Source organism: Tasmannia lanceolata, unplaced genomic scaffold, assembly GCF_043159265.1.
Source record: "Tasmannia lanceolata isolate RefF3 unplaced genomic scaffold, GAP_Taslan_0.1 ptg000005l, whole genome shotgun sequence".
NCBI classification, from domain to species: domain Eukaryota; kingdom Viridiplantae; phylum Streptophyta; class Magnoliopsida; order Canellales; family Winteraceae; genus Tasmannia; species Tasmannia lanceolata.
The window spans coordinates 9,073,557-9,095,931 of NW_027518682.1; the positions used below are offsets into that span (position 1 = coordinate 9,073,557).

The following is a 22,375-nucleotide window of genomic DNA, read 5'->3' on the forward strand; positions in this document are numbered from 1 at the left end:
GGGTGCTGGATTCAAAGGAGGTATTTCAGTTTCCCAAGTTATTTGCTTTCAAATTCCTTAGCCCTGCAACCAGATCACTTACCCACAGCAGTCAAATAGACAAAAACAGAGCCATTATCAGGGCCTAGTACCTGTAATTCTTCGGTGGCAACTCTAAGTAAGCAGAGACACATTTCTCATATTCAAAAGAGACAAAACATGTGTCCTGCCAAAAGTGCCAAGGTACTGTCGAAAGATTGCACTATCTTCACAGGGATGATGGCGCGTCTTTTGAAAAACACGTATAGATATCAACCCAATCGGACAAAACAAAAAGGAAAGATCCTTCCAAGCAAAGTAAACCAGAAAAGGGGCTGAAGCGAAGGCGCACAATGACGCTCGGGTCTTCCACAGAAGTGTGTTTACCTTATATTTAAGAAGTGGGAAGAACTTAGCTTTCGAAGTGAGCTTATGGGGGAGAGAGCTTCTCATCCAGCTAGGAAATTTCCGGTAACTATGGAATAAACCTCCCCCAAACCTGGAATATATCTACTGCGTATCTAAATCCTGATTATTATATACTCGGGAATCAAAATTATAAGGAACTCATATAATCGATTCCACTCAATCATTTTTATTTTTTTTTGAACTCCTCACCATCAAACTAATCCTTCCATTGTATAGTCTAATAGTGATATAGTTTCTCCACATCCCCTGAAAAATCGCAAAGTAATCAGAAACACTCCTCCCCCTCGCGAAGAATCACAATATCTTGCTGGAGTTGATAAAATTTGACACAATTTTTTCTCTGCAAATAGGTCTTGGTCGAACCCATATCTCTTTGGCAGTATAAAGAAATGTCATAATGTAGCAAATCTGAGGCTGCATGGAACTCAACAGACAAGACACAATCACAAAGTTCTCCTGTACCCACTTGGCATGGGAAGGATCCCTAGCAGATGACTTTTGGATTTGTCGAGTCAAGTAACCTAATATTCTCCATCTGTAGATGTACATTTTTTCCCTAAACTACCACTCCACATAGTTCATGTCACTCAGTGTGACTGTTGTGATCATGGTATTAGATGGATTCGGGTGGTAAAATGCATAGGGAGAAAACAAAACATCTCCCTCCACATTTCCACAAGTACAGCAAGAACAATTTTGTCCTCTCAGGAATTTTATTCCAGAATAAACATTCACCATTTCCAATTTTCCATTTGTTAAAACCTAAATCAAGCAGACTATTCTAATTTTATCAAAACTGATTTTTTTTTTTAATTTTTAGAAAAATAGCCCACTAGAACATCAAACGTCCTTGAAAATCCCAAAATCACAAAAAGTCTTGTAAAATCATAAACCTCCATATGATGAGAATGATAGAAATTAATGGTGGTAGCTTATGAATCAGACTCAACATTTGTAACTGAGCTTTCATATCATCATCTCTCACCATTAGATAGCTTTCAAAGGAAGAAGGAGAAGGGTTCAGTCCGGCATCTAATGAAGTGAAATGCTTAAGTATCTCCACTCAGCTAGACCGCAGTACCGTAAGACAAATTTGTCATAAATTAGAGGTTCCAACTTCCAAGTCCTCGGGTAATGCAGGACAGAGTATGGCTGAAAGGAAGGTCAATGAAAGAAGATTCTTGAATTCAGGCCCCATTGACTTGTTGTAAAATGTTTCCGAAGACTGCAGCAATTCATCAGTATCAAGAAAGAATGGCAAAGGTGAAAGGCAATCAAAAGAGCAAAGGTGAGAGTTCTATTTAGTATGTGCAAGCACCTCATGATGGGTAAAACTTCCACACAACTAAATTGAAGAATGCCATCACCTCTGTGAAAGTAATAAACATGGGTCACGATGAGAGTAATATATACTATAACCATGCAGACAAACCATGCATGTTTACTTCCTAGTGCAGGTCATGCGTTTTTTTTTTTTTTTTTTTTTGAAAGGTTAGATTTATGCTGTTTGTCATATAAATTTCATTCAAAGAATTCAAATCCTAAATTGGAATCTACAACCAAATCCTGCAAAAAACCAGTAGGAGGAATGCATTTTAGATGCTCACGAAAGACAAAGTTCACAAAGATTAATTGAACACAAGATGACAACTGCCTGAGATTAGCAATTCTGTAAGCTTCAGTAGGGTGGATTAAATATCATGGTTAAACAGTCTCCACAACGAAAAATCATGGTGAATACTACAACCATCAAGAAACTGAGTCAGATCGACAAAAAAAACGCCCAAGCCTAATATGGTAATATCTTTTGCAATTGATGTCAATGATAAGTTAATAACTAGATCTAGACCAAACAAATGAATGTTCACAAAAAAAAATCTGCAGGACCATATGCCAATAGATACCTTTCTTGCAAATGGCACACTTCAAAACATTTGATCTGGGATAAAATTTTCTTGTTGGTAATTCTTATAAATAGAAAGTGCTCTGCAACATGATATGTGCAATGAGGTCTATTGCAATTAAGTAATACAGTAAGTTTAACCAAAGTTGGGAGAATGTACCAAAATAAACATAGTCGAAGATTTGAGTAGCGTAACGCAACAACACGAGGGAATAATGAAACAAATTTTATTGACCAAAGACCAAAATGAAAACCCTCAACACATACACACGAGTCATGACCGTCTTAATGACACATAACAGACAGACCCTACACGAGTCCAATGACAATATATAAGTAGCAATAGCTATTTATTGACTTATGTAACAGCTTGACTAAGCGAGCAACTCAAAACTCATACCAGAAATAATTTCCACACGGATATCAAGAAGGCCACATTGCTTGAGGAAGTTTCTTTTCTGCATTGCTTCTTTACTTACATGACAATTACAATAAATTCAATGGTTCATAATGGTCATTGAAATGATTTTGTTTCTTTACTTACAAGAGATGGATATCTTGATTTCATCCTTGTGATGGTGTGAATTCGCATCATCTTCAATCCCATCGATAGAATTTCACCAACCTATTAGTTCATTAATAGGGATGACACTGGTCATTTGAATGATTTCACTGGCGTACGATCATTCTCTGGCTCTAATTCCCACCATGGTCTGACATCTTCTTTCTGAACTAAACTCTCACTTTCCTTCTCAAGAACAAAATCTTCAAATTCTCCATCCTCACTTTCTACTTCCCCATCATCAGAATCACATTCGGCACTCTCAATCTCCGGTTTGTACGTCCACTCAAGCTTCTTCAAAATATCCCGATCGTTCCAGCGACCCACAACCAATGTCGCCTCCTTCTTCGCCTTCCCCATCAAGACTTCTTTCCACGAAAATCCAGCATCGGCATATCTGCAAAGCGCCCCATCACTATTATCCCCAACAACAACAGTCCTTAGACACCTCAACTTCGCCTCCCTCATAACATCTGAGATATCAGAATCATCCGACACAAGAACCAAACATCCAACACGCCCATGATCCATCATTTCCACCATATGATTCCTAAGTGCAATATCAGCTGCTTGGGGCTTATCAGACACAGTCCGAACCCAAAACCCCGCCCGCTTGAGCTCGTCAGCGAGACCATATCCCACCTTCGGAGTCAAAACATTCCTTGCTGCATTCTTGTACTTCTCCATCGTCATAGAGAATTTCGCTACTAACTTAACCCGCTGCTTCCCTCTCGCCGATTCCAACCGATTCATTCGTTTGATCTGTTCCCTTTCATGCAACTGTTTGAAGTGATTAACGAGTTTCTCATTCGTATAGAATTTTCGGCCACAGACTCGACAGGTATATGGTTCTGAGGGTTTTATAACGCCCTTTTTTTCAAGTGATCCAACAATTTCTTCTCTTTCCTTTGCTCTCTAACTACAGGGGGGACATATCTAAAGACGTGGTGATTCGCATAAGCAACCATATATCGGACGACCCCGAACGCAGAAGCAGCCAGTTTCAATCTAACAGCGGCGTCGTAAGGAGGGAAGTTATTGGGAGGTTTGTTGTCTAAGTCCCAGAAAATGCCTACATTCTTTTCGACGTTTTTCCTCAGTGAAGAAGGGTCTTGAGAAGATATGTCATTCTTGGGAACAATGTGAAAAAATCTAATGTAGGTGAGAGAGGGAATTTGGGGTGAAAATGACGATGATTTTCTAGATATAATTGGATGAAAAGGATTGCAGAATCTCAGATACTTAACCATAGCTAGAGAATGTTGGGTAATACAGAAATGTGGCATTATTGTTGTTCTTTTGCACGGATCTCTGTAAGGACAGGGCAATAGCAGAAGCCATAAAAGAAAGGTTTTTGATTCATGGGGTGAATATGGCCAAAGAAAGGGGCTGATCGAGGCACCCTTTATTTAGCAGAAAATAAGTGAATAAACTAGAACTGAGCGTTTCCCATTATTCCCCCACCACCATTAAAGGTGTGATGTGGAAGCTCTCGAAATCATAATTTCCACTCGGACGCCCTAGTTTTCACGCCACCGACTCCATCGGAGGAGAATTTGAAAACCCTAGTTTCACTATTTTGTTTGGAAGAAGAAGATGAGAATTTCGAAACCGTCCATGGGACGGGCTACAACGTAAATAGGCAAAAAATCAGTTCCACAGGATGATCCCAACCCTCCGATCTATTGAGGAATTCCTCAATAGATCGGAGGGTTAGGATCATCCTAGGGAACTGATATTTTGGGCACATCCTACTTACGTTGCGACCCATCGTTTTGATCATCCTATAGTGTGGTCCATACAGTACTCCTTGAAAATTACGGGACTATAAGGGCACGATATTCAAATCTAATGACTGGGTTGGAACGCTAAGAAGCTCTAGATTCGGGGGTTTCAGTTCAGCTATAGCCGAACAAGATGGAAAGATCATTTATATTGATACTGACAAGATTGTTTTATTAGGTAATTGAGACACTACCATAAGCATTCCATTGGTTATGTATCAATGTTCCAACAAAAACTAAAGGGATAATTACATTTACGCCCCCTCTAGTTTCTGACACATCCACTTCCACCCCTATAGTTTAAAACGTGACAAATACACCCCTGTAGTTTCAATTTGTTTAAGGTTTGCCCCCTCAGCTGAAGGTTCGTCCATAGATTGAAGGGTTAGGGTGATCCGATGGAGCTGATTTTTTGGGCACACCCTATCTATGTCAGGGCCCATGAAATGAACGCTTTGGATCATCCAAACAATGTGGGCCCACATTATTTGGATGATTTTTTGGTAGTATTTGGATTCGGGTATGGGCCCACATTATTTGGATGATCCAAAGCGTTCATTTGATGGGTCCTGACATAGATAGGGTGTGCCCAAAAAATCAGCTCCATCGGATCATCCTAACCCTTCAATCTATGGACGAACCTTCAGCTGAGGGGGCAAACCTTAAACAAATTGAAACTATAGGGGTGTATTTGTCACGTTTTAAACTATAGGGATGGAAGTGGATGTGTCGGAAACTAGAGGGGGTGTAAATGTAATTATCCCAAAACTAAACTATAGAATCCCTTCATAAACAACAAAAACTAGAGCAAACATTACATAGCGAATTCACTACTTACTCCAAAGAGTCCTGACAGATGATGATTGAGACGAGATTCAGCATTTTTGAACCACGAAATGCTCGTCTCCCATTTATCCTCCTTATGATGATTGGAGATCCTTTTACGGAGAGTTGGTTGCTTGGAGAAGGGTTAAAATGCTTGTTTGTATGGATCTTGCGCCCATGGAGAAGGGTTGAAATGCTTGTTTGAATCATTGATAAAATGACCCCTAAAAGGACCCAAGGAATCATTGGATGATCTAAACCATTCGATCTGTGGAGGTTTAAATCACCTTCAGGAACATGACTAGTTTACCCAGGTAAGTTTTTTTCATCACCAAGTCAACCCCACCATAGATCGGGCCAAAGAGCAAAAGTTACACCTCGGCAGCATTTAGATCAACAGATGAAATAGACCTGGCTAACAGAGGGTCCCGTCGGTTGAAGCTCAAGATCAGCGGACCATTGTGTCGCAACTATGCATCCATTTGCACTGAATTCGCTCCAAACAATTCTGTTCCACCCTCTCTCACATTCGGAGAAGTAGAAGCAAGCAAGAATGCATGCTACGCTGCTAATTTCCCAAAACCTGCAATCAGCATGCTGAAACCAATTGCTCTAGCCTAACCGGTGTAAAAATCAAGCAACCATCCTTGGGAAAGGAGTAAGCAAGTGTTGAAATTATACTGAAAATGGTTGGTTGAGGAAATTATACTGAAAATAGTTGGTTGAGATAACACCCATAAGGACCTGCATAGTTAGTTGAGTAACACCCATAAGGACCTGCAAAAAACTTCATACAACAAGAATTTAACGGTTTGATACTAAGCAATGAGCAGACAGACGAATTTCATAATTTCACTTCCATAATTTACTGTTATTACTTTGATACAGCACTTGACTGTAATTAGTTTAACTATAACTTATATATAATTATACACAGTTTCGCGAAGGAAGCAATGAAAATCTACCACTCTAAAACGAACCCCATCACACCATTCCTTGAATTTGAAAGGGAACAGGTTGTCTACCAGGCCATGTTTCTACCTTTTCAAAATATTTTGCTGGAACAACACCATCAAAGCCTTCAGTCAAGACATCTTTTCCACCATATGATTCCTAAGTGCAATATCCGCTGCTTGGGGCTCATCAGACACAGTCCGAACCCAAAACCCCGCCCGCTTGAGCTCGTCAGCGAGACCATATCCCACCTTCGGAGTCAAAACATTCCTTGCTGCATTCTTGTACTTCTCCATCTTCATAGGGAATTTCGCTACTAACTTAACCCGTTGCTTCCCTCTCGCCGATTCCAACCGATTCATTCGTTTGATCTGTTCCCTTTCATGCAACTGTTTATGTAGACACCCCATTTTGACCGTGCCCTATACCTCCATTTTTTGTGCATAACTTTTCCAAATCAGTGTGTTAGGACCCCAAATTACACCCTAGGCTAGCTTAGGGTCCTGCCAAGGTCCCTGTCAAATTTTGTCAAGATCCGAGCACGTTCACCTAGCGAACGAGCTAAGACAGTGTCGTGGTGCAAGTTCAGAGGGGGAGGGGGTGAAATATGTCATTTCCCATGTACAAGAGGGCATTCTTGGAAATTTCTATTGCTTACTCTACAAGCAATGAGTAAGGGCCATCAGATAAAATTAGAGGGTTAGGATCGTGTAGAAAGAGGGGAATCTTTGCCCCATTTTCTACTTGGACCACCCCCTTATTGTGCAGGAGAGTGCTCATAATTGCGCTAAGGGGGGCTGTCTTGGAAGAAGAGAGAGGGCGAATTTTATCATTCCCTTATTTAAAACCCAAACCGAATTAGGGCAAGGGAGGGGAGGCGCCTCATTTTTTCTTTAGAACAACAGAGAGAGAGAGAGAGAGAGAGAGAGAGAGAGAGAGAGAGAGAGAGAGACAGAGAGGGAGAGGGAGAGAAGACACAGAGCAGAGAAGAGGGAGAAAACCCCATCTTCTCCACCCATCATCTCCATCCGGCCCACTCATCATCTCCATCCGGCCAACCCATCTTCTCCGACCATTTTTCATCCCTCCATCACCTTCTTCTTCTTCTTCTCCGGTCGGATTCTCGCCGGAATCCGACCATCCACCATTAACCCCGGCCGACAACCTCCATTAACCCCCCTCTCTCAGCCACCTCCCATCATCCATACCCCTAAACCCATTTCCTTAACCCTATCCTCCATACCCCCAAACCCAACCGCGATCCAAATCCATTTCAGCAATCTTCCTCACTTGAAACCCTTTTCCATTTTTCGACCCATTGCTCCGGCCACCTTCCCCTAATCCCAAACCCAAATCCGACCACCTCCGACCATCATCTCCGGCAAACCCCCACCGGAATCCGAGAACACACTCCCAAACCCATCTCTTCTTCTCTGCAAAAATCCAAAACCGCAAACCCCTTTCATTTTCCCCTAAGATCTGCTGCTACCTCCACCTCACCCACCTCCATTTTCCACCGACCACATTCTCCAACCAAATCTCCACCTCCGGCCACCCTTCTTCTACCACCGCATCCACCCTTGCCTCCAAATTCCGGCCATCTCGTCGGTTGATCCCGACCTCGACTCTCTCAGCCACCACCACATCCCACCGGAGCTGCCCATATTTTTCCTCATCACCATTTTTCCTAGCTAAAACCCTCATCTCAGATCACTACCATCTCCCTGGCCTAACCCAAACTTCAGCCGCCCAAGCCACTCCGCCATCATCTCTGCAAACCCATCTCAACAGACCCTACTCCATCTCCATCTCTTCTCATCTGTATAGGGGACATGATTAGTTTTCTTTTTTGGGCTGAATGAAGAAGCTTGATTTTTGGGGCTGCAAACACACACTCACACACAGAGAGGGAGAGAGGGAGCTGTGAAGGGGATCGAGTGGGATTTCCTTGCTAAGAGCTTTGCAGAGATAAGAAATAGAAGAGAAGAAGACCAGGGTCTTACCAGCCCGGTAATTTATCTCAGAGAGGAAGAGAAGTAGAGAGAAGGGGGTTTTCATTTCCCAAAAATCAGAGAGAGGCTTTGGCTTTTTCTCTTCCTCGATTTTGGTAGAGATCCAATTCCAGTCATTTTTCTTGGCCAAATGTCCCTGCTCTGGTAGATCGGAGCTCAGATCGTCGTCCATAGCATTGAAATCTACTTTGTTGGCTTCGTCAGCATTTATGATCATGGCGGTCATCTTCGTTGAGGGCTTCTAGCAATTTTGGTAATTCGCAATGCTATTCTGAACCCAGCACAAGGTAACTCTTCTAAACCTTTGTATGGCTGAAATTTTGCATAGATATCTACCTTGTTTTTCTGGTATTGTAGCAGCAATTCATGAATTGAGTGCTAATTTGGCTCTTGAATGTGAGATGACATTTTTTTACTTTTGGTGATGAATGGATGGTAGAGGGATGTGGGCTTAATTGATGTAGGAAATCAGATTATTACTCTACTCCATGTCATGAGTATGTGTATCATCTGATTTCACAGGAGACCCCATGTCGAGGGTTTGGTTGTATGAACTATTTGATCTCATTTCCCCACCCCATGTCGTGGGTATTATTTGCTTGTTCTCTTGGATTCTGAAGCATTTGCAGGTTTCTTAAACTTGATACTCCTCGGTATATGTTGGCTGTTTCTCTGTTGCATTAAATTCTTGTTCTCTTATTTTTATTTTTATTTTTTATTTTGTTATTGGAAAGTAATGCATGTCGATTGGATAACGGTGATTAAATGATTTCTTCGCCCCTGGTATTTTGGGTTACTCATCAGCCTTCATTGTCTCTTCTGAGAAATATAAGTTCATTGTTTCGATGATTGGGATGGTTTGGTTTCTTTATCACGGTTTCTTTGTGTGGATTTCCTTAAATACCTTGCAAACTTTGACTGTTTGATTTAGATGTGTTATATTGAAAAGCTTAATGACCCATGGTTACGGACTAGTGACTAATTTTCTGGAGTAAGGTCAATAAATTTTCATAGTATGGGAAGGCTTTTGTTTAGAGATGGAATGTCTAGATATATGCTCAGGTTGCGCAGTTCTGCTTATTCTCATACTTGTTTAGCCTCATCATCTATTGATAGGGAAATGCCCAAATTTACTTTGATGTTTTAGTTATCTCAATGGTAATGCAAGGTTCATGCTAAACCAACCCATTCACTTATAATCCAGCCCTTGTTTACGTCCTTTGTGTATATGAGACTTGCTCAGTCTCATCAGATGTTTACGTCATTTGTGTCTCGGAGACAAGGATTGTCTCATATAGAGAGTTTCCCCTTTAGGAGGCCTACCTAGCCTCATGTTAGAGTGGCCTCCTCTTTTAGAGCGAGTCTTTGACTTGGTAGTGCTATTAGAAAGTCTCTGACTCATTTGTACTCCATCCCTAGTGTTATTAGTTAGGAGTTTTTTTATTAGAGACTAACTGAGTCTTATTAGAGCTTTGTTCGTTTGAGATCTTAGATTCGTTTTCTCTGTTCTTGGGACATTTGCTTATATGTTATGGTTCGTCTCTTTGAGACGCTTGTTGTTTGTTCGGGGTTTCCCCTTTAGATTTAGGGCTTTGCCCTAGTTTGTGGTTGTGCTTGCGTGTTCCCTTTAAGATTGAAAATATTTAACGGTCCGGAGCATTTGAAAAGCTTTAAAATCCAAAAACATTTGAAAAGCTATAAAACCCAAAAACATTGAATACATTTAAAACTCAAAAAATATTAGAAATTTAAAACATCAAAAATATTTTAAAATCTTAAAAAAAATCTAAAGTGTTAGGTGTTTTAGAAGTAGTAATTAGGAGAGTTCGTTTCGAACTACGTTGGCTTGATCCTCTTTCACGAGGTACGTAGTGCAGCTTGGGATTCTTATCCCAGGTCCAGCCAAACCTTTGTAAATAAATCATTTAACCCTTTTAAAAATATATATACCAAAAATCTTTTATACCTGTTTTCAAAAGATCTTCTAAAGTTAGGGCTTTGTCTTAGATAGAGGGCTTTAGAGTTAGGAGTTTCGTCCTTGGTGTGTCGTTCGATTGTTGTGTGTTTTGTTTGTGTTTGTGTTAGAGTTAGGAGTCTAAAGTGTTAGGTGTTTTAGAAGTAGTAATTAGGAGAGTTCGTTTCGAACTACATTGGCTTGATCCTCTTTCACGAGGTACGTAGTGCAGCTTGGGATTCTTATCCCAGGTCCAGCCAAACCTTTGTAAATAAATCATTTAACCCTTTTTAAAAAAATATACCAAAAATCTTTTATACCTGTTTTCAAAAGATCTTCTAAAGTTAGGGCTTTGTCTTAGATAGAGGGCTTTAGAGTTAGGAGTTTCGTCCTTGGTGTGTCGTTTGATTGTTGTGTGTTTTGTTTGTGTTTGTGTTAGAGTTATGAGTCTGTTACGCCTCCGTCCGGTCAGTTGGTGATTCACATCGCCGACTGATGACTGGGTCTAAGATGCGTTAGTGATCCCATTGTTTTCCTTAGGACGCACAGCCTAGTTGCACATAGGTTGTAGGAACCACCTGCATTAGCTTAGGGCTAACCTGCATTTAGTTAGGGCATATAGGGTGTCCTAAAATTCACAATCTATTGGGATTTAAATAATCGCACAAGAAGCTTTAAGAATTAGTCCGGTCTTTTAGATCGAGTTTAAGATAGATGTCTAGGTGTCTTAGGCATCATAGTTTAGAATAGGTGCGAAGAACTACGTTGCCTTGATTTTTCGTGGAGGCGGGGATACGTAGGCTTCTTTGGATGAATATCAGATTATCTAAAGACTCGGGCCAAAGCATTAGAGTCTTAGGTTTTGATGATAGTACTTTAAGGCTTGTGTTTGCATATTGATGATGATTTTCGCATAGGATCATGATAGTGTGTGTTCATTTACTTGCTTACCTACTTGCTTAGTTGTAGCTCTTACCTGCTTAGCTGTAGTTCTCACATGCTTAGCTGTAATTCTCTATCTTTATTAGGTTACTGATTATTATCCTTTACTATCATCTACTGATGTTTGCTCATTGCGCAGGTTTACCTTCTTAACTATAGCGCTTTACTGTTTTTACTGCAATTGCTATCTGTCACTTGCTGCTTTCTAGATGAGATGTGTTAGGATTTTATATTAGGCGCTATGTATTCGCCCCATTGTAGATAGGCACTATGTGCACGCCGTAGGTTTTTTTATTTCATTATTCTGTTATTTGCCTGGCATTTTGTTTATTCCTTATTTCATTTATTATTCATGATTAACTGTTAATTTTATATTTCCTTTCCTGTACAGACTTATACCTTTAGCTGTAGCATGCATGTGTTTGTCCATCAAAACTTAGACACCAGTTAAGCATGTCACTCATAATCTAGCTGTGCTTAGGTGACACATTTTTTATTTTGTTTTGTATGTGCTTATTATTTCATCCCCTGGTCATGCATGATTAGATAGACGTCTTCCGGGGGATATTTTGTTCCCATTTCACATGATTTTACCCAAAATTCTTTGAAGTTAATGAAAATGGCATAAGAGACCAAGTGCTTGCACTCGGACGAATTAGGGGTGCTCTTCGGACCTTCTCCATTCGTAACCAGGCACGGACCTTTAGTATCTCTGGTTATCCATTGCAAATAGAGCATTTGTTTTAGTTCCATGGCGTATCCATTGATGGCGACTCTGAGTTTATTTTAGGTACATCTTAGTTCGGGGATTTATCCTTGGATCAAGAGGTATCTCTTTTATTTTGTATCACCACTCATGCTATGCTGTGAGGGTGGCACCGTTTCGAGAGTTCCTTAGCAGAGCTCTCCTTCACGTTGTGGAGATCTCAGAGGATTGCAGGAGGGATCTCGCGTCCCTCTGCACAGGTCCTCTCAGATCGAGGTCCACAGGCTGGCGACTCTGTTGGGGAGTTCTTGAAACATTGCCTAACTCTGTTAAAATGCCATTTTTACTAACTTTGGAGGAATTTGGGTTAAAATTATTTTAAATGGGAACCTTTTCGCTTAGAATCCAGGGGCACCAGATAGGTGCGTAATTAAAACAGGGGATTCACACACTACACATCATGCATTATCATATTTTTTATTTCTTTCATTGGTTTTCATTATTTTTCATTAGTGGCGTCACGGGATAGATTCAATGCGTGCCCAACTGGGATGTCATTTCCCTGATGGTACTGTTGAATCTATTTCCAAGCTATGCGCCGGTGCTGCAGCCGTAAACACTAGGTGTACTTGTGTTTACAGCAGCCGATGAGCAATGAAGCATACTATGTATGACTCTAGGTGTACTTGTGTTATACATATTAAGTATGGTTCATACACATAGTACCCGATAGATTGAGTCTGGAGCCCTACTTTGTTTTATATATTATGTATATACTTACTGACTTAGTGAAATTCAACTAGGAAGTACCCATGTTTATATATGTATATTTTGCATTCATATAGGGTCAAACATGTGTTGCTCACACATGTGGAACCTAGAGTTAGGAGCTTTGTTCCATTTGTAGACTATGGTAGCTCATTTTATATGGCTACAACACGGTCATAGTACACTCATCAGTCTGTCTTGAGTCGAAACTTTCTCGACTCCGTTAGATTAGATTAGGGCTGGTGCCCCTGGTTAAGGTGTATATATATATATATATGTGTGTGTGTGTGTGTGTAAAGTGTATTATTCTTAGATTAGGGCTTATCCTTTCGAATAAGGTTTCTTTATCTATTTCAGTCATACCATTCTTTCAGACCCGGTTGATGACTCTTGCTCTTGCTTGGTCATCATCCAGATTGCGGTCTACCCTGTCATCTTTATCATATGATTATTCCTGTATCTCGGATTTATATCCGTTTTGTCGGCTGTCAAATCGGGGCCTGCTTTCTACAGAGATTTTCTGATCTATTATCGCCGTTTAGAGTTTGTTCACTATTTCAGTCTTGGATCAGGCCGATGGTTCTTGTTCACCACCTTTTATGACCATGATCCATTTCTCGATTCCTCGTTATCCGTGTCATTTAAAATTTGTGAACCTAATCATTCCTTGCTAGCTGTTAGACCAGGGCCTGTCTATCAATGAAGTTTTCTGGTCTATCCATTAGCCACATTGTTTCATTCCCCAGCCTTCGGACCTGGTCAGTAATTTTCTTCTATCGTTATTCTGGCCATGGTCTGCCAGTTGTCTCTCGAGTGTACATTTAAGTGCAAGTATCCTTGCAGAGAGTCCTACATTACTAAGCTTCTATTCATTTACCCTTATGTTGAGTTGTGGGGATCACCTTATAAAGCCGTCATGCTGCCAGATTTTATATAAACACCTTGAGCGTGATTGCTATCTTTTTAGAGTTATCGATAAGCCATGAGTTTACTGTACCACGATCCTTTTAGGGCCGTCATGCTGCCGGATTTTACTCAACTCATTTTCAGTGTGATCGCTATCATTTTGGGTTATTGATAAGTCATGTGCTTACTCTACCATGATCCCTCTTACAATGGTTATGATGTTGGTTCCTACCCAATGCAGAGATGTGTTTGTATTGTCTCTTGTTTCAACTTGTGTATATCATTTTCATGAGATTGCCTCATACTAAAATCAGTTTTTGTCAATTCCATGACAGGAGTCTGACCTAATTGACCTCACCCATTTGTTGAACCAGTCTCCTTTCATTTCACCTAATCAAGTCAACTGGACTTATACCAGGGTTGAACCCCAAGTCATTGACACCATGGAAGAAGGTGTACTACTCCTATATTTTCAATGCCAGTTCATCATTATCGGAAAAAAAAAATGTGTGTCCTGTGTTGTTAAGGTTTGTCTTTCATTGAGTTTGTACCAACTTTCTTCTCTCAGAGTTGGTAAGTCCTACTATGTTAATGTCAAAAAAAAAAAAGACGTGTCATGTTTGTCAGTCGTGTTCATTCAGAGTCTGTAGTTTACGTCCTTTGTCAAGTTCAATGTAGAACCCATTGAGTTGCGTAAAAAAAAAAAGAATTACTGATGTACTTAAGAGTCTTCAATTCAAAAAATTTGTTGGTTTCGAATTTTTGATGTTCTATGATTCACTCTTAGATCTAATGTTTAAATAACTAAAGATACCCTCTTGGATGAGATTGCAGACGAAATTCCCCTCGAGATCTGAAAATGTCAACCGAGAGAAAGAGCGTCTAGCATAGCCACTTGAAGAAGAAATCGAAGCTACCGATAGTGATATCGAAATCCGAAACTCGGGAAAGATGGATTGGCAAAACTTTATCTCCCGAGGAGCGTGAAGAATTGATAAACCTATTTAGAGGGGTTCAAGGAAGTCTTGTTTGATCCTACAAGGATAAACCGGGTGAATGCTCTGGTGTGATGCAAGACAGGGCTCCACCATCTTTAGACATCAAGTTGAAAGTGAAAATTTTAGAGAGTGAAGCATCAGACATCCAGTGGAGCTGATAAGATATTGAGAGAAGACTTTCAGAAAATGAAGTCACAGATTTGAGCCCTAAAGAAAAGAAACACTTGGTCTACATGTATTCAATGGGATTCTGAGTCGCAACATCTCAAGCGTATTGACATTTCTAATGTATAAAAGCAACAAAAAAAAAAAGTGTGAGAAAAAGATAAAAAAGAGAAGTGAATGAGTCTCTAAGACAAAGCCTTAGAAATATCAAGGACCCAGATGATGGAGTCAGTGAGATAAACTGAATATGATAATTGTCTTCAACATTTGGAGACTCATAAGAGTTGTGGAATCCTAGACATGGATTCGGGATTTTCAAGACAAGAGATGGAGCATAGTTGTTGAAGTCTCGCCAGAAAACCGCCAGGCTCCTCAACAAAAATATTCAATGCCTTTGAACCTACTTCACTCAAAAGAGCTTGCACATCAAATACATCAGGAGACCATCCTTGGACGTTTGAACCTTTATTAGCCAAAATCCTAACGTTTTAAAATTGTAAACCCTTTGGGCCAAAAGTCAAATCAAACCCTTTCCTTCTGACCACACTATAAACCAGAGGCATTTTTTTAGAGGGTTTGAACTACGTTATGACCTGATCCCCACCTCTTCAGGGGTACGTAGGCGTCTGATTAATTCAGATTTGGTCAACCTAGGGGATAAAAGCTAAATCATCCCCATTTCAAAATTTTGAAGCTAAAAAGCTAAACCATTCTTTGTTAAACCCCATGGCGAACTACGCGGACCTGATCCTCCATTTTTGGGGTACGTAGGTAGTCTGGCAAGACCAGATTCGGTCCAAATCGTTTGAACTTTAAATACCCAACCCTTTTGAACTCAAGCCCACCTAGAAAGTCTTTCTGGTGAAACAAGCAAAAGTTGAGACAAGTGGTCTTTTAGACCGAAAATTGGAAGGCATTAGTTTTGACTTCTTTCGAAAAGAGAAATCAAGGAGACGGAGAAGCATTCTCAAACAGGGTAGGATCCCAGAATCCGAGTAGTGTCGGCAAGACTTGCTTTGATACTTTTCTAAACTAGGGGCATTAAGACTGAACAATCCGAAAAGAGTAATAACCATGACGGAAACCCTGATGGAGGAAATTAGATCCTCTTGACATGGTTTTCGAGATTACTCCGAGTGTGGCTGACCTTACCATTTAAAAAATAACCCATTTTATCTAAAAGTGAATCAAAAGTTAGTTGAGTTCCTTAAATAATGTAATCTTCTTTGATAGAGTCCTTGGAAGTCTGTTCCTCATTTGTATGTGTTTTCTTTCAAGGTCCGCGTTATACAGCACTGAAAGGAAGGGGTGTATACCTTCCAAAATGAAAGATCCTGGTTTAGGTATCCTGTTCGGACAGGTTGAATATGTCAAGTTTCAAGTAGTGGGTGGGGGAAAGAACGAACCTCAAATAGTGGTCAATGAAAGGAGAAATCTTTGAGCTTAGCCATTATCCCATCTTTATTCCAAAGAAAGAACCTATGCAAATCCAAAAATTTCCTTATCTATCCTTGTTCTATTTTCCTTGAGACTCTTGTCATGGAAGTACAATACACTAGGGGCATCTTTTATGACTCACGTCATAAAAGATATTAAGCACAAAGGCAATCAGTGCCCATGTTTACAACAAGTTGAAGTAAGAGAGATGCGAGCACGTCTTGAGCCAAATCTCTGAACTCTTCAAGTGAGCCCTCTTTTTAAAAGAGTCAATTGTTAAAGAAGGGTCAATATCCAAATCCCTGCAAGTTACTTGAGTCCGATCCTCAGCAAGGAACTCGTACTCCCATTTTTCTCGGCAAGAGACATTTAATCCCAGAAAAATCAATTCTCCAATCAGTAAGTCCTCTGTGTAAGTCTTATGCATTCTTGGCTCTTCGTGGTCTACCATTCAAGTATACCATGGACCCTTGTTTCCTAAGTGGCTCTTCGTGATCTGCCTTTCAAGTTGTATCATGGACCCACTATCCATACTCATTCTATTCATCTCCATTGCTTGTCATTATCCTTGTTCATTCTGGCTCTTCATGGTCTACTAGTCAGGTACACCATGGACCCTTGCTCTATGAGTGGCTCTTTGTTATATATCCTTTAAGGTATATCATGGACCCATTATCCATGATCATTCCATTCATTTCCATTGCTTATCTTTGTTCCTATTGGGCTCTTTGTCGCTTATCGCTGCGGACCCCGGATTTAATGCTTGGCTCTTCACGGTTTATTGTCGTGAACCCTCGATTCCTTTTCAGCTGGGCTCTTCGTGGCTAATTACCATGGACCTCAGATTTATTGCTATGCTCTTCATGGTCTATTTACCATAGACCCTCGATTTCTGTTTCTTTTCAAAAAAAAAAAGAATCCAATCCCCATTAAAATTTGGAATTCAGTTTTGCAATTTTCAAAATATAGGCAGAGTTTTTGGTTTACTTGTTTAAAGGGGCCAGTGCCCGCAGGATTTCATCAGATTTCTTTGAGTTTTGCCTTAGTAAAGGTCATGTTTTCTTAATCACTTCTAGCTATGCTATGTTTTAACTATTTTTCCTCCTCTCTGACCTCTAGGAGGTTACTTTAGAAGCGATCTGACTGTCGTTTCCAGAATAAAAGCTCGCGATATCATCGTCCCATCCGGTATTGAAAGTTTGAGTCTTCTCAAACATTCTCTACCCGTTTTGTAATCCGGTATTGAAAGTTTGAGTCTTCTCAAACATTCTCTACCCGTTTTGTAATCCAGTATCGAAAGTTTGAGTTTTCTCAAATATTCTTTACCTGTTTTGAATGATCTGGCTCTCGATTGCAGGATAAAAACTCGATGTAGCATCATCCTATCGGGTATTGATAGTTTGAGTCTTCTCAAACATTCTCTACCCATTTTGTAATCCGGTATTGAAAGTTTGAGTCTTCTCAAACATTCTCTACCCGTTTTGTAATCCGGTATTGAAAGTTTGAGTCTTCTCAAACATTCTCTACCCGTTTTGTAATCCGGTATTGATAGTTTGAGTCTTCTCAAGCATTCTCTACCCGTTTTGTAATCCGGTATCGAAAGTTTGAGTCTTCTCAAATATTCTTTACCCGTTTTGAATGATCTGGCTCTCGATTCCAGGATAAAAACTCGATATATCATCATCCTATCCGGTATTGATAGTTTGAGTCTTCTCAAACATTCTCTACCCGTTTTATAATCCGGTATCGAAAGTTTGAGTCTTCTCAAATATTCTTTACCCGTTTTGAATGATCTGGCTCTCGATTCCAAGATAAAAACTCGATGTATAATCATCCTATCCGGTATTGAAAGTTTGAGTCTTCTCAAACATTCTCTACCCGTTTTGTAATCCGGTATTGATAGTTTGAGTCTTCTCAAACATTCTCTACCCGTTTTGTAGTCTTCTATTCTTTCATCTCCAACATATACAAATTCATCTCCAACCAAAAAGTGATTCCTCTAAAACAATCCATGAGATTAAAGATGTGTGTGTTTGCATGGTGTATTCTCACTCTCTAATTCCTAGAACCACTAATGATTTGGACGATTGCTTAGCCAAACAGGAGCACCTGTTGCCTCACTATATAAGCACGACTGATTTGGATGATCGCTTAGCCAGATCAGGAGTATCTATTGCCTCACTAAATAAGGAGCAATTTTACCCCTGTAGGGCATTTGTAATCCTCATCTATCGTCTCACAATATATGGAGCAATCTTTACCCCGAAGTGCACTTGTAATCCTTTGTACATCTCAACTCAACTCAACTAAGCCTTTGTCCCAAACTTGTAATCCTTTATCCTACATAAAATTGGTATCTATTTCAAAAAAAAAAAAAAAAAATACCCAACTGAATCCAAAACCATATTTAACAGACTTACAAAGTAAAGCTCCATGCCTGGGACATAGATTCCAAGGGCAACAATTGCAGCATAAAACTAATCAAAAGAGATAGTTCAATTTTCTGGGCCATAAACCCTGATCTAGGTGGCGACTCTCTGTTGAATTTTCAATTACGAGAACCGAAATCGAGATGGGACTAAGCCCGTGTGGACACACTCTCATGCACATTAAATAGGTTTAGAGTTTCTAAATTAAGGTTGGGAAGGAGTTTTTCATTGAGTTTTTTTTATTATTATTATTAAATGGGCTCTGTCAGTAGGGTTGAAGTGAGTGACATACATTCTTGTGCAGTATTTATCCGACCTTTACAATCAGCCGAACAGAATGTAAGTTATGCATCCAAATAAAATAAAACATCCACTACCATGGCCATTTTGATTATTCAGGTTGGCAGGACATTAGAGGTATGATTGGAAGAAATGACACCATCTAGAAGAACAGGCAGCATGAAAACAGCATATTAATAATCAATCCATGACAACAACAGTGCTGTCTAAGAGCAGGAAGCTGAAAGCACAAGAAGCTATACTGTTAGTCAGAAGAGGCAAAGCATACTTATTCCAACCTGTTTGGTCATTAGCTACAATCCAAAGGGCATGGAAAAACAGAAAATTACCCCAGCATACACATGGCAGGGAGATAAAACAACCTAAACACATGTAGGGTTATGACTTATGAGGTGATATGTTGGGTGTCTGTGTTATTGGTCATTCTGCATGCTTCATGCAGCTGTACTTCCATCCGCAAGTACAGAAGGTGCCAAAATGACATTTTATTGAATAATAAGGGAACTGGGTTGACCAATCTCACCACAAATAATCCGACATTAATCAGAATGACTATGATAAGTAACACGATACCAGTCTCAAATTATGGCATGAACCTTGGTCAAGACTTCCTAAAGAGCAGCAGCATAAGGTAAAATATGTACATCAAAGACCCTCTGTGTTTTTACTGGCCAAATACAACTCAAAGAAGACTTGTATCATTCTTAGATCACTAGGAAATTTGTGTATTACATTAAAGACCCTTTGTTTTTAACTGGCCAAATACAACTAAAAGAAAACTTATATCATTCTTAGATCACCAGGAAATTTGATACATATTGCGATCATCAATCTACTCCCAAAAGCATTTTGCTACCTGCTAAGGAGCTATAGACTCTTAACGGGTTTTATTTATTTATTTATTTATTTTTGAATGGCAAGACTCGAACGGTATTTAACAATTAAAAATCTCATTCACTGTTTTCAAATAAAAATCTCAACATCAATAACAACTATTCCTAGAATTTGAGTTTCTATTTGTTTGACAGTGCTTGAAGTGGTGGAGGGGTAAGCCCCAACACATATCCCGAGGCAAGGCGCACCCAAAAAGCCTAAAGACATACAAGAAAAGGTCGGACCCATGAAGGCATATAGAAGTTTAGAAGCGTACAAACAAAGGTGTTCACCCTAACCTCAGGTTTTTTTTGTTATTTTGTTCTACTTAAACCCTCATTAGTGTTTATGGTAAGTGAAGGGAGGTCATATAAGACCTAATTCATATTTTAAAATCAATTAATTGATATTTTTTATTGTCTTGAGGTTTCAAGGAGTCTTTTTCTTAGTATAGAAATGTCTTCCAAACATAGAAACTAATATGATTTTCATCTTACAAAAAAACCCCACAGCCCTCACGGACTTGGGCCCTTTGAACCCATATCGTAATCGTGAGCATGGTTTTAAATTTCTGCCGAAACCGACATGAAACGACCAAAATCTTTCCGTTTCCATCCCCACTGGAACTGAAATTGAAACGACAGAAATGCTTAAACCAAAATCATAAGTATAATTCCATTCAAAAAAATCATAAGTATAATAGTGGTTTACTATATCAGTATTTATTGCATAATTATATTTATACGAAGTGCATGTGAAATGTGATGCATGTATTATGTATAAATATTTGTATGAATTACATATGAAATTTGGTATGTACTAAATTATCCACACGATGTTTTCAAACCATTATTGATGATTATCATGTTTATGTGATAATTTCTAAGTGTGTATTTGTGCTTATTCTAGCATTTTCTGAAGTTTCATCTTTAAACTCTATCATTTGTATACACTTATATGATTTTACAGGATTTCCGCTGAAATTTCCAACTGAAACCGAAACTCGTAAGGGGTCATAGGAGTATACATGTGATAGAATTCACGATATAAATGTAACACATATTTTTCTATATTTTTATTAGTATTTTTCTTTTTTTTTAAATATATATCCGCGGGGCTTAACCTAATGCCTGGTTTATGCATCATGCCTCACAAGGAAAAATGCCTCGCCTTATGCTTCTGCCTCTGAAAACATTGTCTTGTATATAAATGGAACAGATCACATAATTTCAGATCCCCAAATAAACAAAGCAGTTGGAAAACTAACGAACAAACTCCTATGCAAGTTCCCCAAAGAAGGCAGGAAACATAATGAACAACCACAATATAGAAATTTTAAGGGGGACACTTCATTGAATTCATGCAAAGCTTCAGAGTCAAAGACATAACAGATCTCGCGCGTGTAAGTTGCAACTTGTAAGTTGTAACACAATGAAAGTTATTGTGCGGGACCATAAGAACAATAGATCTAGGCATGGAAACCAGCAGTAGGTTCACGGGTATACTCACTATTGTGACAGAACGGAACAAAATTCCTCATTCTGCCTCTGAACCCAATATGGTACATCATATACTTAGCAATATGATAATTCTACCCACTCAATAAGCCTATCTTTCTTACAATTAGTGACATGGCTCTACCTCTATAGTGACAATAGCAGATAAAACACACAGAAGAACTAAAACCCAGTGAGGAAATTTTACCTTCTCCACAAGGAGACTTCCCGGTAGTGATGCGAAGAACCTTGGTCGGTATCCTCACTGGTCCCTTGACCGGGATATGCTTATCCTTAGCACCACGAATTAGATCAACACAGACTGTTATTCATAAATAGGGATTACAAAAAGAGATTAAATCAGGAAAACGAATCTATATTCAACTGCTAAAAAGACAAAAAAAGAAAAGAACCTCACCTTTCTCCAAATTATTCACGTTCTTTGAAGTGAGAGTAATTCGAATCCGATTTACTTGTTCCTGGCTTTCTTCAAAACCAGGCTTAGTAGGTTTCATTGCAGCGTACGCCATGATTTCGAACCTGTTTCGAATCAAATCCCGGTTATTTTAAAGGTTTCTAGTCATCTGTCAATTTATTACAACACTAAAATAAAGATAGATCCACTGGTTCTGTTTTTATAAACCTTAACCCTAACAGCAACATATATAAAGAAAAGGTGAAATAAGAGGGAAAACTAAAACCCTACAAGTGAGAAGAGGTGGTGCCAAAATCATTCTTCGGGGAGAAAAAAAAAGAAGAGCGAATTGGAGATTACAAAGAAATGAAGAAAGATTAGAAGGAAAAGGAGGGAAAATGTAGGACGAATTTACCAGAACGACGAAGGGCTATGCTTCTTCTGTTTCCAGAGAGAGAGAGAGAGAGAGAGAGAGAGAGAGAGAGAGAGAGAGAGAGAG

General features: G+C 39.5%; 1 pseudogene across 1 annotated transcript; it reads right to left on the reverse strand.

Annotated features, from left to right (window-relative positions):
- Positions 1-2,557: 2,557 nt before the first annotated feature.
- LOC143877381 (uncharacterized) lies at positions 2,558-22,355 on the reverse strand (annotated as a pseudogene). The gene is made up of 4 exons (XR_013250613.1): positions 22,292-22,355; positions 21,880-22,001; positions 21,670-21,783; positions 2,558-6,265 (listed from the first exon to the last, which is right to left on the reverse strand). The product of XR_013250613.1 is annotated as an uncharacterized LOC143877381 (transcript).
- Positions 22,356-22,375: the final 20 nt, after the last annotated feature.